This window comes from Macrosteles quadrilineatus, unplaced genomic scaffold (assembly GCF_028750875.1).
Source record: "Macrosteles quadrilineatus isolate MER2022 unplaced genomic scaffold, UCM_ALF_1.0 Scaffold_2__2_contigs__length_208266976, whole genome shotgun sequence".
In the NCBI taxonomy this organism is placed as follows: Eukaryota; Metazoa; Arthropoda; class Insecta; order Hemiptera; family Cicadellidae; genus Macrosteles; species Macrosteles quadrilineatus.
In genome coordinates this window covers 83386812-83405543 of record NW_026542595.1, presented here as the reverse complement: position 1 = coordinate 83405543, position 18732 = coordinate 83386812, and the positions used below count along the sequence as shown (strand labels likewise).

The 18732-nt window shown below is 31.4% G+C and overlaps 1 protein-coding gene across 1 annotated transcript in view; it reads left to right on the top strand.

Annotated features, from left to right (window-relative positions):
- LOC128986920 (leucine-rich repeat-containing protein 24-like) overlaps positions 1 to 18732 on the top strand; it is a 78817-nt gene that overhangs the window by 24548 nt on the left and 35537 nt on the right. Inside the window, exon 2 of the mRNA XM_054407532.1 lies at positions 18385 to 18432. The gene's annotated coding sequence lies outside the window, so the exon portion shown is untranslated. The remainder of the gene's footprint in view (positions 1 to 18384; positions 18433 to 18732) is intronic.

Sequence of the window (18732 nt, the reverse complement as noted above, 5' to 3'; positions counted from 1 at the left end):
ATTTCTTAATCCGATATATAGGCTATTATTTTTGTCCAAACAAGATTAGTTTTTAATCATATTCTCTAATACGAGCTATAACTCAATAACTCGGTTATTGGACCAAGTATAACTTAGACATATTTGTTATGTCTGTTTGTCTGACTGTCTGTAATTTAAATGAGTTTGAAGATATTAAAACATTTAAAACAGATGGAATATGGATCTTAAAGAAAAAAAATATCGACATATCGAAAAGAAATCATCGATAATAATGAATGTTCTCCTTAACAGGCAAGTACCTTATCCGCTGTATTTATTTCTTTAACATGCTGTAATCGAATTTATTTATGGTGTTTATAAATTATTCGGTTGTTTTATATGAATAATACACCTGTCATCACAAATTTCAAAATTAAATCAACAAAATACTCTCTGTTAGAAAGCAAAGATAAAATTTTTAAACTCAGATACGCAATCTTATAATTGTTATTATAATCATACTAAAAATACTCTTATGTTTACAAAGGTCTTATTCAACTTAACCCGTCAGACCACTTAACCAACTTAACCATTGGTTTTAAAATACTCTAATCCTAAAGAAATAAGGTTTATTCAACCCAACCCTTAAACAAAGTATTTTTTCAAACTATTCCAGTTGTGTCAAATTGTATTTAAATAATACTAAAACTACTCTAATCTTAAAGGAAAAAGGATTTTTCAACTTAACCCTAAAACAAAGTACTTTCCCAAACTATTTCAGTTGTTTGAAATTGTAAAAGTAAGAGTGGAAATGGTATTTACATTAACCCGGAACATTCAGAGAGTGTAAAGCTGTTCTGTGCCCGAGGCCGGGTCTGGCACATCAAAGTAAAGATCTGAAACATTGTTGGATAGAAACCTCCCTTATTTCAGCGTTAGGTAATATTTTAAGGTTTGTGTGAGGTTGATTATTATTACGTATTTCACAAACGACTCAACTGGAATCAGTAAAATATTTTAGTGTTTAATCGTTGAATATGATAAAACAATGTGAATAGTTTAGTAATGGTTACGCGTACAAAAGGTTTGCGTACCGATAGAATTCTAATTCAGTTATTGAATAAAAAACGCATTCAAATTGATTCACCTAAAGAGTGCGCCAATGTAAATTGAAGATGTCTATGGAATAAGCAAAAAATTTAACAAAGGGCAACTTACAGGATAACTTTACTGATTTCGAATGAAAATTATAGTATTTTTTATGTCACACTAGCAGTCCCGACAGACGTCGTCCTGTCCTAATGCACCCTGTTGGTAAACTTATCAACTTTTTAATGCTATTGAACATCACAGAATCAAATTCTTTAGTTCAACCAGCTGTTAAGATTCTTTAATTCCATTTAAATATGAGTACTCATAAGGTTAACATGTGAAACTCCAGAGCCACTGGGGCGGAGCCCTTTTGACGTATCTGCACCAAACTTCACACAAACCATCCTTGAATAATGCTTAATAATGCCTGGAAGTTTCATTAAAATCTGTCGAGCGGTTTCGGAGTCCATAAAGGACAAACAAACATACATACATACAAGCATACATTTGATTTCATATATATAGATTAACAGTCACAATAAAAAACATAACGAAGAAAACATAATTGTAGAGTGTAACGAACTCTGTAAGTGACTCATTCGACAAAGTACTTTTCGAATAAAAAGTTGACTACAGCTGAGCAATGTAGATCGGGTGTCTTTTACCATATTTAATTCTTTTTGTCTATGCTTTTACAATGGCTAAAATTCCATAAGAAACTGCAACATAAATAAATTATTGATTATAAAATTGACGTTTAGTATTCCTATTATCAGGGAGCAAACTGGTCTAATGGTAGAGCATGGGTTTACGGTGCCCAAGGTCCCAGGCTTAAATCCCGCCAATCACCAATGGATTTGATTTATGTGATAATGCTGCAACTCACTAGTACTAGCTTGAAGTAATGTGAAAAACAGTTCCGGGCTAGGACTAGTGTCCTAGGATGTGAAGGTGGTACATAAAAAATTATTTCTTTTCTACCGAAATTGTTACTTCTTGTTTGCCACAAAATGATAAGAGTCAGAACACTAAATCAGCCGAGGTTCCATTATTTTTGTACTTACACCATTCTTCAGTAGCATAGAACACCATTAATCTCCTCTTTGGAACCGCTGTCACAATTTATTAGCGACTTGCTTGGCAGGAAGATAGCCCAAGTTTCATATTAGACCACGATGCGTTTTGGGCACGTACTCGGAGTTGTTTCAACAGTTTTTAAAAACCTTACAGTGGGATCGTGGCCTTTTGAAGTATCAGTATTTTGATTTCATACGAAATTAAATATTTGATCTAAACAGTTATAGAATAGAATTTTTATTTTGCAAATTTTGCGAAAAATAAGTGTATTACGTATTACCTTCTCCCATGGTGTTTTAAATATAACTTATAGTTGTACCAAACTGTAGTGAATTTTCTTGTATTCTTGTTAAAAACTTGTTAAGAAATAATCAAGTATCGCCAAACAGTTAAAAGTAACCTCAACCTATGTTGTTTTTAGTCTAGTAATTTTACTTAGGTCAGGATACAATAACTTTGAACTATTCTGTTGTCGCCCAGTTCAGTGTATGTGGGTTGAAGCAAGTTTAGATTCGAGAACAATAGGAGAGATTGTATGAGGGTTGCTATTGTGGCTTTGTATTCGTATAACATTTTCAAAAGAATAGCATTTTAATGTTTGACGAATCTAAAATTAGGTAAGGAAATCTACTGTTTATCTGTATGTTTATCCTAACTAATTATTTTACCCGTTTTCTTATTGTAGATAGGACTCTGCAGAAAAACCTCTAGAAAAAAGTTATATACCACCAACATAACCCCATAGTGTTATAAAACTCCTTTTGGTTTAATATAATAAGTTGTATAAGAAAATTGAAACCATTATCCCAGTCGAAATTTAAACAAAGTAGATATAACAATGTAAATATTGTGGTTCTACTATTTACATGGAGACAGAATCAATATGTACTACTCTCCACCTCTAACCTTTAGAAATCCACGGATATAGCCTGGAGATATTTGTATATTGTCTGAGTTCATGATGTACCTTGTGTATAAACATAGTGGAGTCAATGTTACTGTTTTGGTTTTCACGTGGGTGGACCCAAAGAGATACATAAGACAAGTATTATTCTTGATAATTTCACGAGAACATTTAATGTTAACTCGTGCAAGAATATTAAACTCTATTATCTACATATTTAATTTCACAATCGACTCTTTGCGTAAAAATTGTGGCCGTCAAATTCGAATTGGTTGTAAGTAGGAAGAGGGTAAAAATTCAAAATCTCTATTTTTAGACGGCTAGAAATAGCGGAATATCTAGAAAGCTTTTGCCTATTCTTCTTTGAAAGAATCTGTGATTACAGATTTAATAGGTATGTAAAGAAAAGAATATGTAGAAAAGAATTATGAGAATATTGGCAAATGAATCAAAGTCAGAACACTGCAGACCTTTGTTTTTACAAACTGGTATTTTAACTGTGATAAATCTGTATATATTCGAAGTCATTAGAAATTTAAGAAAAAAGATTGATAATTTTAGATTAAGATGTGATGTTCATGAATATAATACTAGATTTAGGGACAAAATAGATATTACTAGATGTAGGTTAGGTAAGGCACAAAAATATCATGATTATTTGGCTGTGATATTATACAATAAATTACCAACTTGCCTAGTCAATTTAGAGTCTGATAACATGTTTCTAACTAAATTTTACAAATGGCTACAGGAAAATCCCATGTACTCGGTGGATGAATACTTTGAGCGAGAAATTGTGATAGTTTAGGCTTGTTTTGTTATTTTGTTCTGAAATGTTTATTAATTGTTTTGTCTTTAAATTATTTATGATTCATGTTTGTTTAATAGTCCTTAAGCCAATACCACACTGTACCTGACTCGCCATAATTTCTTAATTTCTTATTTTATGTAGCTAACTTATTAGGCCTATTTTTAAAATTGACAAGACCTATTGTATTTTGTATTTACTTAACGGTCAATAAAATGTCTTATTGTCTTATTGTCTTATTGTACCGTCAACATTCTTCTTTCCATTAGGTAATTACTATGCGTAAAAACGAGCAAAGGTTATCAATATTGAACTAAATGGAGATACATTCTAGCCACCATTTAAAAGATCTAAATAGACGAAAACTTAATTATAATGAGGTCCCGAGTAATAACTGGGTTAGGGAGTTTTAATCAATTATATTTGTACTAAGAATTACTTCTCTCAACAGATTCTGGTATGAGTTTCCATTTGTTACGAAGTCCATTACCAATCAGGTAGATTTTTGTATTACCATTAATGAGTCACAAGGCCAAATCCCCGGCAAAGCTAAGCTATAGTTAAATAAACCCGTATTTACTCATGAACGATGAAAAGTTTCTTAGATCACAGTTAATCCTTCAGAAGGAATTTAATTATTTATTTGAAACAAAAACAATAAAAACTATTGCTCCAAATAAAACTACAGTGTTCTAAAAAATTCTGATTTGCTGATATTTTTTTTTTAGTTTGATTGATTATAATATTAAAATAATTTGTATTACAATGGAGTTTCAGGTGCTCAAGTCTATACGAGCGAGCCACTAGTAGTTTTTAACCATACCAGATTTATGCTATTTATAATCGTCTAAACATTGGTCTAACGTGTTGTTGCTTCTAAGTGACAAAGACTGATTACCACCAAGAGAGTTGAAGGATTGAGTCAGGATTTGATGATTTATTTAGCCACAAGTAAACAGCGTGAAAAGAAACCGGAAAAGATGAAATAATAAATGGTGTCGTCCTTAGGGGCGGCCGGAAGCTAACGGCCAGGGGAGATAGCGTTGGGGCGGTGGCGAACTTTTAACCCACATTGTTCAACCCTAAACAAAATAAATGTTACGTATATTCATCATGAATACAGTTTTCCTCCTTTACGTTCGAAATTATGAAAGAAAAATTTAGTTATATCGTTTTTTTGTTTTTTTTTTTAGATTCTGGTACAGCCAAGTTTATGGTGTTGGTTTTCTATTGCCATAAAAATTCATGTGGATTTTCATATAATATACATTATTATAGAGTAATTTGAAATATTATTGTGTGTGGATACAATACCAAGCATTTTCTTCCAAATGATTGAAACATTTGTGGAGGAAAAGTAAAACGCCTGTCTATTTACATCAAATGTCTGTCTTTTTGGGTTATTCGATTTTTCATGTTAGATCATAGCTACTGCAAATTTCCGTTTGCTGACAAAAGCGGAGAAAACAGGTAAAACCCCCAAACCCTTAATAAATTGAAAACAAATCAGGAAAACAATATAGACGAATGATAGGATGAACGCTAAAGGGGGCCTTCAACTAATCATACAGCTTTAGTTAAGAAATCAAAATGTCCGCCCTTTATCCGGAGTAGAACAATTTAAAGATCAATTGTTTTCTCCCAGGAAGAAGCATAATAACCAACACATTTCTGAATCTTTGTGTATTAATGCAAGATACTTAAGGAGCTTACAATAATGAAGCAATAAACATAAATTTTATTAAAATTTCTAGTATTTAACGTATGTAGAATTTGGATAGATTGCGGTGTAAATTACAGGGTCGAGTTGATAACACCAGGCTTAACTCTCCCTTCTACATCAACAGTAACTCATGTCAAGTTCTGCTTCCTTTAGTAGGAAATGGCGTCATTCCTCTTAGACTTGTGTGTCATTAATGCGTTCAAATTTATGCACAGTGTAAAAATGATCCTTCCAGTAGAAAAACGTGTGTAAATCTGTTTTCAAAACATTTCAGGGACTTATAGTACCATTATTATGCTTTTATACATCATTTGATCAGTTAGATAATCAAGGATATGCTGTTGTAAAGTACTTGTAGATTTGTTCATCCTTCGTTTACAAATTGTTAACACAAAAGTGAATATTTAAAAAATAAACTGCAGAAGACTGTTATAACACTGACGATAAATTCTGTATTTTTCAACTTAAGCTACAGTTTTATTGCAACCATTGTTTAGCTACCATTTCGCATAGCCTCTGTATTAGCATGGAGTAATTTAAGTGTATCATGTAGAATTTCATTAGTCAGGTAATTTAGTGCAGTGGTTTCGTATATGATAACAGACGTACAATTCCAGAATTAAAGAATACATAACAATTAAGGAATACTTATGTTATGATATCGAAAACGATTAAATAGTCTCTATACAATATACAGTCCATTTGTAAGGCAATCGACATTAAATATGCGTTAAATAGAAATAACGAATAGTAAGAATACAATCGATTTAACCCATGATGTTTGGAATTATAATTCCATACATCGTGTGTTTCTGGTTGGATCTCGTTGAAAGAAGGGTAAAACCTACCACGATAAAAACTTGTGACGCAATGTAAAAGCCAACAAACAGGCATTGTGTCTGTACGTCTCATATACAAAGTGGCGCGCTTTTCATTTTTACTTTCCATCTAAATTGCCTCATTCAACAAATTATTTTTCAACAGCACATATTCTTTTTCATTTTTCGTGTTGAATTAGAGCTCACAACATTTTAGGGACACTTTTAACTCTATTTTGGGTCCGGTCTTTTTAAGTCTTTGGTTTATAGCAACATAACTTCGTAACTGGGATAGTTATTAGAAATCATTATATTTTAGTATTATAATTCAAACGTATGCTTAAAATGCGGTTATTACTTTAAGTATCAACTATCAAAAACATAACCTGTGGATATATTTATTGTGTTTAGTGTCAAAATAAAATACAATTTTAAACACGAAGTTTAACCTTATGGGGTGTTTTTAACTTTGAAATGAAAAACTAAATTATTTAATCATGGAGCCAGGTGTTCACTTTATATTGTTACTTTATACCTTCTTCAAACTTCACAATGCCTGAAGTATTCTATTAAAACTTGGTCGTGGAAAAACAACGTGACGTCACGTAACCAGAGATAAGGTCACGTTACTTTGTTATCAGGCTACTCCAGTCTTGTAACTAGACATAATTTAAATGTTCTGATTGAATTACATCGGATTAAAATAGCTATAGATCGAATTGTTCGTCCTGTGTTCGTTGGAACCAAAGTCCCCACGTTTTACGACTAGTTCAGTTGCTCCCGGTAGAATATATTAGCAATGTAGGGAATATGGCCTTAATAAGGATGCAAAACCTAATTAAAGTGCTTAAAAATATTACAAGCATCCCATATTCATATAACATTGTTTAAATTATAAGTTAGAACTATTAAGGTCACCAAGATGAAGAATTTATCACCAATAAAATGAAGCCATAATCCTTATATAACCCTAACCCTTTTATAACTTAATAACTGTTTTTCAAACTAGCTGTGTGCGATGCTAGACAAAATATAGTTATTGATGCAGAATCAACCATTATATAACCATACAAACTAGCTGATATGACTATTACTGAGAGTAATAAAACTTTGATGCTACATCGGAAGCATAATCTCTGGGCTAATGGGTTGACCTACATTTTCAACGTTTATGGCGGTTAAGAGATCTTTACTTTGATGTTTCTTTTTAATTATAAAACATTTACTCGATCTCTTAGAGATCGATGTTTTACCCTAATTCTTAGATAACTAACTCACTATTAAAATTTCGCAGAAACAATAAGCAAAATTCTGCAAAACGTTTGATAAATTACATTTTTTAATTAACGGAACACAACCAGCTTATTGAATACCACACAAATTTCCTCAATGCAAATAAAACATAGAGAAACAGTTTTCAAACTGGGGGATTTTACAAATATGGGTAACCAATATAAATTGTATTCATGTAAATTAAAAAAAGAAATATGCCAATGTTCATTCGCAGTATATTGGCTCTATTTCTGCAAATGTTCAGCTCAATTGGTTTAGTAGTGGAAACATATTTTATAGCGTATATACTTTTGCATGTGTAATATTTATGAGTAAGTATAAACAATACAAACGTATAAAGTTTGTTTAGTTTTACAGTTGCTTAGTCATGTGTACTGAAACACTCGTCAGATGTGCCAAGTATCCTGCCACTACTCTGTCACAATCAAGTGTTCAGATGGTGAAGACTGACGATTGTTGACAAGACAACTTGATCCTTGATAAAGACTAATTTACGGGAGTCGTGACTTAAGCTTTACGGTTGAGTTGTAAGAGTTTGCACCTTACTTTCATGTTTTAATTTCGAAACTTAGATTATTGATGTAAAAGAATATTCAGATAGTTCGCTCCTTTAAGATTTATATTTTCCATTCCAAGATATAGATTATGTATGTAAAAACATATAAAAAAGTCTGCACCTTTACACTTTTTTACCGATGAAATATTTTCTTCGTAATATTAAAATTAATAATCGAACCACGCTCGTACAGTGCTTTGTTACAAATTACGTCTTATAAACCAAAAGATTATCGTATTTTGTCGTTTTATAAATAAAGGATGTAATTTTCTAGTTTGTACAACCTCGAACAACAAATAATGCCTAGTGTAAAAATTCGCAAAAGCATTACGACCAAAGGTGCAACAAGAGTTCTGTTGTATAATGTGTAACTTATGTTTGAAAATTTATTTCTAGTCCATAATATTTCAAAGGAGAGGGTAAAATAGTCGTTACAATACAAATAAATAATACAAATAAATAAATACAAATAAGTAAAACGAAATATTTTTGCATATTGCTGGACACATCTGTTACCAACATTTGGTTTAATATCTTACAAAATATAACCCTATTACATAAATTAAGTTAATTAAAAAAATGGGACAAAGTCCTAGAGGTGGAGTATATTTAAACCCACAAAGGGCCCGGCTAGGAAGTAAGAGCTTTTATTTTATCCCTTAACACTGAGTTAACATAAACGACAATATCGTATGTTCATATGTAGTTGTATTATACTAAAGCCTCTAGTTATACTTGTTTCTTTTTTTATTCTACGCTCTTTTTACGGAGCAATAAATAATCATATTCCAGAAGTCTGTAAATGTACCTGGTGATCATAAACGGATGGGAACAAATACAAGCTCTGTGCTTCTTATCAGTAAAATATTGCCTTCACTTAGGCTTATCACCAGACTTGTCACCCTTTTACCTCGTCTGATCAAACATCTATTATCTGTTAGAAGCAATGCCACATCGCGTCAACTTTGTTACATTCTATTAGATCCATTGTAGTTTGGATTTGCGTTTTAACTTATTACAAAATTTGTTTAGAATGTAAACTTAAATAATATTATTAAGCAAAAAGAGGTAACAAATATATTGTAGTTCGTGTTAAATACACGGGTAAGTGTTCATATATGTAGGCATAATATAGCCCACCTATAAAAGGGATGCATTTAAGGCTCCATGAATTTTGATCCAACAAACATGACACAACAAAAATACTGTTTACGTGTTAACCTTACATTTAAAAGAAGCCAATTTGTTCTTACCAAATTGTGATGTTTGAATTTCAATAAAAACATAATAACAACTTATCAGACAAATTGTAACGTAAGTACCATGTGTGTAAGTATTCGAAATGACCGAATTAAAAAAAAATCATTTCATTCAATAAAACAAGGAAAATGTATTCAGAAATGTTCATCGATGAAAATGTTCAAGAATGAAATATTCATGAGTGTAACTAATATATTTTAACAAAGGTTTTTGTTCAGTGATAAAATAATAGCTTTTCAAGAAAAGCTCTCGACATCAAAGTTCAGACTACGCCTCAGCTCTAGTACGGTCGGGGGTTGTCTGAAGTTAAGGGTGCTTCAGCATTTCACTCTCTTCAAAGCGACCTACATTCAACCGCTATCGATGGATTCTTTGACATTAAAAGATAGAAATACCGATTACTTTTCAAATACAATAATCGACCAATCTAGTCTTAGTGCAGTTATAATTAAACTGACAAGTACACTCCAATTAAGTATATTAGTAACAGGTTTGCTTCTTTACTAAGATCCCGAACGGAATTAACTACAGCAAACCATTAGTAAATGATATTCTGTGTTATATTCACGGTGTGTACATTTCCATATGTATTATGAAGGTATACTTACACAGTGGATGCTAATTTACAATACATTGTTAGTACAGGATGGATTTTCTGTGATTTTGTTTAGTCAGGTCTTTTTGTAATGCTTGTTTACTCTATTCCAGAGTTTTCTCAGAATATTTGACTTGATGTCACAGTCGCCTCACGAGACATGATGTTATGGCGTGTCACAGGTCGCATGACCCGTGTGTCACGCTCACCAATGACACGTACATGACACACGGACACACGACACACAACACTGCTGTACTACACAGATACGTCTATCAGCATTACTGGAACACCTCTCCTGGCAATAACTGCATATTTGTAGAGGACATTTTGACCTAATAGATTATCTGTGTTGATTTTATTCATCAAGGGTGCTTAAAAAAGGTGAGGAAATAATTTACGTAGGAATTCTTTGAGGGTCAAAATAGAAAATCAAGTATAAAACTTTTTTTCAAAATCGTTTCGTCAACCAGATATCCACAATTTTGTATTTTTTTACATAACCATTTTTATTGTTGGATTGTTTCAACCTATGTTTCAACGATTTTAAAAATAAAAAGGCCATCACTTTGAAATTTTAAATTGGATCAAGGTAATTTTTTCTATCATGGGTTAGTTTCTAACTTTACATCCACACCAAGTTTGACTAAGGTTGAAACAATCCAAAAATAAAGATATTTATATAAAAAATACAAAATGGTCGATATTTAATTACGAAGTGATTTTCGAAAAAGTTGTATTCCTGATTTTCTTTTATTTTAGACCCAAGGAGTTAACACATATTTTATGACCCCGCCTTTTTTAACACCCTGTATAATTTTGTTTGCAGTCTATATCAACGGTGCATCTTTGTTTTATTTATACGAATTGAGATGGAAAATGGCAGTAATAATGCCTGAGATAACGTAATATCACCGTCGCCAAAAATAAACTTCAACAATGATAATATTGTACATACCGAACTCTCCGTCATAGCTCACACTCGTCCTTGTATTGGATGTTCCAGGGGTTTGCTTCTTTCTATCTCGAAATCCAAATATCGAGTCATGAGCTTAAAAAATTCATCTCTTGATGTCGTCAAACTATTTACACTCAAGTAATACACAACACGTCAACACAGATATTTAACGGTAACTTAGGCCTACATTTATCGGTCATTGGGAACGTTCCGCGACGGTCGATGCCAGTCTGCCTTGCACTCGACAATTTGCTATTAATTTTGTTGAGTGCACGGATACGTTTAATCCCCTGAAAGATGTAACTATATACGACTTGTTTACTACTGTATATAACTACATAACTATAATATTACGACTTGATAGAATTTGAAACCGAGTCATCCACTACAATACGAGTTACAGCTTACGGAAAATTGTGTATGTATTTACATCAAATTATAATTAATAATTAATTTATCAATGTATCAAGTAGTTCTGGTCGCCAATGTCAATTAGTTAATACGTTTTTTTTAGAATTAACATTTACAGTACCATAATTACAGTGATTTTTGTTTTCAATCTTAAAAGAGTATACAAAACGTATAACTCGTTTCAAGACGTCAACGAGAGTGAAATATTAATGTTTCGTTGTTGAAACAGCGAAGTTTTGAACAGAATGTCCAGTCGCAGGTCGACATTGCAAAGTTTTGGTTGTCACTTCCATAACTTTTTCAATCATCAATTTTCCCGCTTTTTAGTTAAAACACCGGCGGCTCTTTTCCCTACCGTTTGTATTCCCCACTTTATTGTTTTAACAAAGTAAACTAACACAGTTTGCTTTCTGTCATAACCTTTCGACGCTTGTCGTTTCTTCTACAGTTTCCGCACTTATACTCTACAAAATATTTCTGAAACAAAGGTGTACAGTTAAAACTTTTAGCAAAACAGTTTGTATTTATTATGTACAAACAATAACATGTTATTGTTATTTATAAAATGTTAGTTCCAAAAATGGTTAATTTTACATGAATATTTTTTTTCTGATTATAACAGGCAGAACAGCTGTTTTCAGCACTATTTCGCTTTCCCAGTATTTTACTCCAACCGAAAACACAGAATATCAAGCATATAACAGCCTCATGTGTATACGTAGGAAATTCGCGGAAGGTTGTAAGCATCAAAATATTTGGCAACACTGACTTCACAATTGTAGATAAGCTTCTGCACTGTTTTTGTTGTCGAACGTATAAAATACATCCAAAATGTACAACATTGTACTGTTGTTAAGGCCCAAATAGTAGAGTAGCTATTTTAAAAACTACTAATTGTAGTAACTATGAAAACTTTTATAGTAAAACTATGAAATTTTTTTTGAAACATTAATAAAAAATAAAAAATAAATAACGTAATGGGAAATGAGTTTTCTTCTCAAATGTGTTTTTTAATGTTTGCACCCGGTAGTCAATACAAATTTTGTTAACATGTACCTCAGTCTATTAGTATAATGCCAAATCAAAACTTCAAAAAACCTGCTAATACATAGTTGTACAATATACATTGGTTTTGTACTTATAAAACGTATATGTGTCAGAGTTATCAGCAAAATGAAACTGAACTGCAGCACAGTATTTCCAAACACAACACTGTTTTGCTCTATCTAGAGACCTGTGAAACAATATTTTCCAGGTATACATTTGGAAAGCAAACACAGCGAGTGCAAAACGTATCATAACCAGAGAGAGAGCAAACACTGTAGGCCTTTATCAGTAAAATATTGCTATCATTGCGGGTTATCGCCTAATGCACTCTTCCACTCCTTCTAAGTTCCTCCATATCATTTAATGTGCTGCGCGATGTATGGTGCATCTATTATTATGAGCATAATGTTGCTATCATAATTAGTACGCAAATTGTTATTGTTAAATCAACAATAATATACGAAACCATATTATGATCATCCAATTACTTTTTAATGCTAATTTATGTTTAGATACTTTCAAGGGTAGGTAATAAATATGTACATACATGAAAGTTTAATAGATATGATTTTTTTTCTTGGTCAAATGAAAGAATGAATACATGATTATGTACTTTGTTCATATTATAAATCATACAGTTATAGTACCAAGGTTTCAAAATCTGTGTACAATACCATGATACTGAGCCGATAATGATATAAATCAGCCCAATATCTTCTTTTGATATTTTTAAATATATATTTTTTTATGTTCAACTTTTAAAAGATAAGAAATAATTATAGGTATATTCTCAGTTGGGTGTAATCACGCATGACACTAATATTATTTTTTTAATTATATTTTGAAACAATGGTATTCGGATTTAATAGCATTAGTTAATTTCAACTATTGCAAATTAACAATGTATGTAAACTACCTATTTAATGTTTACGATTTACCTTAATAAGCGTAAAGAAAGTAATATTTATCGACTACAATCGATCTATTATTCATTTAATATGAACATAAAGCCATTGATGAAGATAAGCACTGCCCTTCTAACATTCTAGTGTTGCGTCCTTCAAAGTTTACGACCATTTAATAGATTCCAGAAGAACTTTTAATGGTGCCGTAAAACATTTGAACTGCAGCCGTTAATTCTTAAAACAAATTAAGCATTGTTTGTGCAAATTATCCTCACTGTTTATAATCCTGAATACATTTTTTACAATGTTTACAAAATAATAGATAACTAGATTTTGACTAATGTTTTGTTGCTGTTCTGAATGGAATTATTGAAGTATTTTTGATAAATGAAAGAACTCAAATAACTTTTTGGTATCCCCATATACTATGGGTAACATTCTAGCCAAAAAAGTTAAACGAATTAGTTAAACTTTGATCGTGGGTCGTGGATACTAATTCTGAACTGTTTTGACGGTACTGTACTTAACCTATTTAATTTCTGAAAACTGTGAAACAAATTATGGTATTTGTGTTAAAGAAATTAAATTAAAGTTCAATATTACTCATATATTCCGTTTCAATGTTTCGTAAATGAACCGTAATATTTACTCTAAAGTAGGAACGCATTTATTCAATAAAAGTTATTATAATGCTGATGCTAATGTTTGCGGATTATTTGTTGTACGGTTCATTGCTGTTTCAGCAACAGTTTTGTTTACCCGCCAAATAATTTCCGCCTGGAGAAATGGATGCTTTTACTGCAACAAATACAATCATAAACGATAAACATCACAGTCATTTAATCAAATATTTGTTTGATGTATTTCAACACGTGTCGAATTTATATGTTTTTGCCTTTTGGACTAGAATAACTTTTCTATTTCATTAATGAAATGCTTGGTGAAGAAATAAGCAGAAATATTTTTCTTACTATTTACATTAATTGAAGTACAATAAAAATGTAAATGTTTTTGAAATATGTTTTGGAAAGAACGTCCATAATCTGGGATACAATAGAGAGTACAGGTAAACAACAAAAATAAGCAGTGGGAAAATTAAAAGTAATTTTATGAGGAAATAACACATAATTATATTCATCCACTTATTTTACAATTCTTGAATTCTAATTTGCAACTAGCAACTTTACCTTCGCTTCGCATCGAAGTGGGGACAGCAGAAATCATTGTAGTTCTTGAAAACCCTGTAGGAATAGTCACACACCCAACACTGGCTAAAATAAATATATCTCAGTTGTAGCTATGTTAAATTTATTTGTTTTTGTGTGGGAAAATAAAAATAAATGATTATTGAAATATAAATAAGATCAACTTAAATGGAGCAAATGTAAAAAGTGTAAGATTTACTTTGTTGCCATTAAGCGAATCAGTATTTACTTACAAAATACTGCTCCTCTTCGACACAACACGTCCAAAGTGGGTTTAAGAACATAAATTGGCATTTATGTTACTCAAATCATTGCTCAACTTTGTATAAACTATGTTTACTAGGTTCCCTAGTCTTTGTCGTTCTCCAAAAATAAACAAAACATACTTCAAAAAACCACGAACATTTTTACAACGACATTGAGTTGTTCCGTTATTATACAACAACAAATTATATTGATAGCTTTATACTAGTATGTATTGAGGTTTCACATATCCTAACTGTTTTTACCACCTACGTAATAATCGGAAGTGTGTAAAAGCACTAATCACTCCTAAACAGTAAAGTTGTAATGTCGATGTCGCATCGCAACTTTTAACGACGGTCATAAACCATCAATAGCAAACTTGTAAATTTTAGGTTGTTTTTACGTAACAATCGCGTAAAACTTTTGCTACGCCGTTAGAATACAAAACAAGGTGTTGGGATCATAATTTCGAAACAAGTTATTACTGAAGTTTTCTTTAGTGGAAAAGTAATTTCGGGTTGGATTCATATCAGATTAAAATCACGAATGGATATTTTTTACATTTTTTGCTTTTAAGCTAACCAAAAAGTGTTTTTGTTAATATACTCGTGATAATTACTGAACATGTTGATGGTTATAAGTCGTTACAATAATTCTAGAGAGTGATACAATAATGAAGTTTTCATTATATGTATATTTATTTATCATACGGTAAACACCATTTTACAATAGATAATACTTGAGGGCAAGTTACAATAAAAAATTTATAAATATATTTGCTATATACGTCACACAATCACTTTTCTTATGTTTTGATAATCCAACACATTGCTCGACGCATTTCCAACCAACAGGAACATTTTAATTATGTATATCCATTTGCATTGTAGAACCATTTGCACAATGCACACAGCAGGAACATTTATACACAGAGTACAAGATTTCCACAGCACACAACAAAGAGTAATGCATACCTGAGTACGGACATTGTTTAATCCTCGGTTGCTAATATTGGTGTTGCATTTGGTTTATTCAGTTCACAGTCTGTTGTTCATGATGGTTGGTAAGCTTGTAGTGTATTTAGGTTAGTTCCCAGTTATTAAATTCGTTAAATTTACTAGTTGAAATTAAATTGTCGTTTAGCTTTTAATAAAGTGAGTTCTTTAAAACAAAGAAAATTCTCCTTTGTCTGAGATATCTAACTTTACTCTAGATATGTGAATCTGCAGCGTATCCTACATGCTCTTTCTAGTGTTTGTATTTTTTATGACTTCTACCTCACATAGAGGATTTCAATTACAAAATCATCTTCAGGTTGCTCTAAAACAATGTGTATAATTATTACTGTACTATTTTAACTTTCTGCCTATCTTTCGCCCAACTCCTTCCTACAATTTTCATTGTTGATGTTTAAAGTAATAACTTTTTAGTATGTACCTCTTTCTGTTTTTAAAGTTATTTTCCTTCCAAGATTTTGTTAGGGAATTTCACTGCGTTAAATTATTTTTTCAGAAATTTTCATATTTCTTGTAGCCTATACTTTGTAGTTTTCTTAATTTTCTTATAAGACCAATGTTTTTCTTATGGAGAAAAAAGAAACTGTAGTAGTTTGCTTGTTTGTGAATATGTTTTGAATACATTTAGAAAATTTGTTTCTTTCATACTGTGCTATTAATATTTTATAAAAAAACTACCTTTTCCCTTCCCGTGGCAGCAAACCTAAGCTCTCATTAAATCTATTGTTATTTAATGGGGGAATAAGTCTGTCTGACATGTTTAAGGAAATCTTTTAGTAAAAATCTAATCAGGTGTTGTCATATACCTAGAAGACCTTTATAGTTTTCTTAATTTTTGTAACTCAGTCATAAAATACCTTTATACCAATTGTTATACTTCATTTTTCTATTCAGCAAAGCTTTTTGCACATAATTAACGTTTGGTACACTATAATCAAAGTTATGCGGAGTATTTCGAACAGAATAATTCCATAATGTTGTAAAATGCCGTGGGGGTTATCGTTATTATTACATTTCAATGATTAAATAATAAGAAATGCTTTGTCAAGATTACAATAAAAATCAATATTCCAAGCTGCTTGAGGCAATAAATATTAAATATCGCTGGAGATTAGCGAGTCTCCATCCAGGTTTTATGAGTGGCATTAAAACTTTCTTTAGAATCCATCCTAATGGTCGTTAAATTTGGTAATACGGAAATTCCGACATTTTACAACTCTGCTGGGAATTGATCAAACATCTTTCATAATATTACTTAGTCTGGTATAGAACCGTCGATTATAAACTCTATAGTCAATGATAGAACGTGGCTGGACTGTGTAACTAAATGTATTCAATATAGATTTTTATATTCAATGAGAAAATTTTGACTGAATTAATTCGTTTAATTGACATTTGCATTCCGTCTGTAATACACTAATAACATAGTTAGATATTATTAAGTAGCAACTAGTTAAAATGTTATTTATACCGCTCGAACTGGTGTTAAAGACTAATTAACTAGGTTAGACTACTATTATTTTCCCTCTAAACTCTATTATTTTCTGTTTCTATTCGGATTTATTTTGTACTTAATTTTCTTACATTTGTTTAAGTAATTTAGACACCTCTTTTACATCCATAAAAAGAAAAATAATAATTTCAAATTAATGTTTAAATGGCCACAGTTTGCGAAAATGTATAAAAATATGTCATAAAACCCCCTCTTTTACATCCTATAAAAATGCCACACCAAATGTAAAAATAACTTTACATGTTATAAAAGTAAATGATTTTCTGGTATTTTATATATTTTTGAAGCATATTTTGGTCTACTGAACCAAACCAAAAAGTAGAGTCCTGCAGTCATTAGTGTAAATCGCATAAGTGGAAAACTATCAATGAAGAATCGTAGATATGTAGTACTGGTACGTTAGAATGTGGTTGAATGTGTATTTAGCCAAGCAGTACGTACTTACTTATACTTTATACTTTTCATTGAATTGGTGACCATAAAGGTATTTTAAGCCAAGTATGAATGGAGATGAGTGGCGCGATCTTGTAGCCGTTAGTGACTAACAGCTGTTAATTAATAGCCCATACAGTTACAGTTTATAGTAGAATTCGAACCACATTTTTGCCTTGGTATTAACGAATTGATCTAATTATCTGGATAGTACTGCGGATAGTCGTAGTACTCACTAATGATAACGTAAATTTAGTTCTTGGAATTCTTTATACTTGGAATACAAAAAACGTCTTCATACAAAGAAATGTGAATTTTTACCAACTTCAATCCCTTTAGTTGTTATCTTGGCCAGAACTCATCGTGCATTATGGAAAGATATTTATAATTATTATTTCCAATTTCACTGGCATATCTGTGCAATAATAACGTTGTCTACGGCGTTTTATATCCTAGAATACATGTATGTTACATATAAATTTAAACTCTCAACTCCTCCCCTCTTTCTTATACCTTATCTGTTGTCATACCCTTGTATTTATCCGAACTTTAACTTTGTTGCAGACGATACAAAGGGCTACGCGGCGCTTACGATGAGGTGCTTTGACAAAAGTAAGTTTACGTCATAACATTGAAGTAACCGTAGTATTAACTTAATGGCGCTGTTACCCCAAACCCGTACACTCGTAAAGCTTCCTTTAATGTTAAAACTGTTTAATTAGTGATACTTTCGGCAGCAACTGACTTTACTTTTAATAAGCTAGCCGACATTAAAGAAATATCTCCATACATAAGTTACATAATTATATAATAATTTATGTGGAAATAATAACACCCGCTCAATCTCAAAAAGCTGTTATAGTTTGTTAATGCAAAGCTTTGTCCTGGCAGTTAATTACTAAAACATCCATT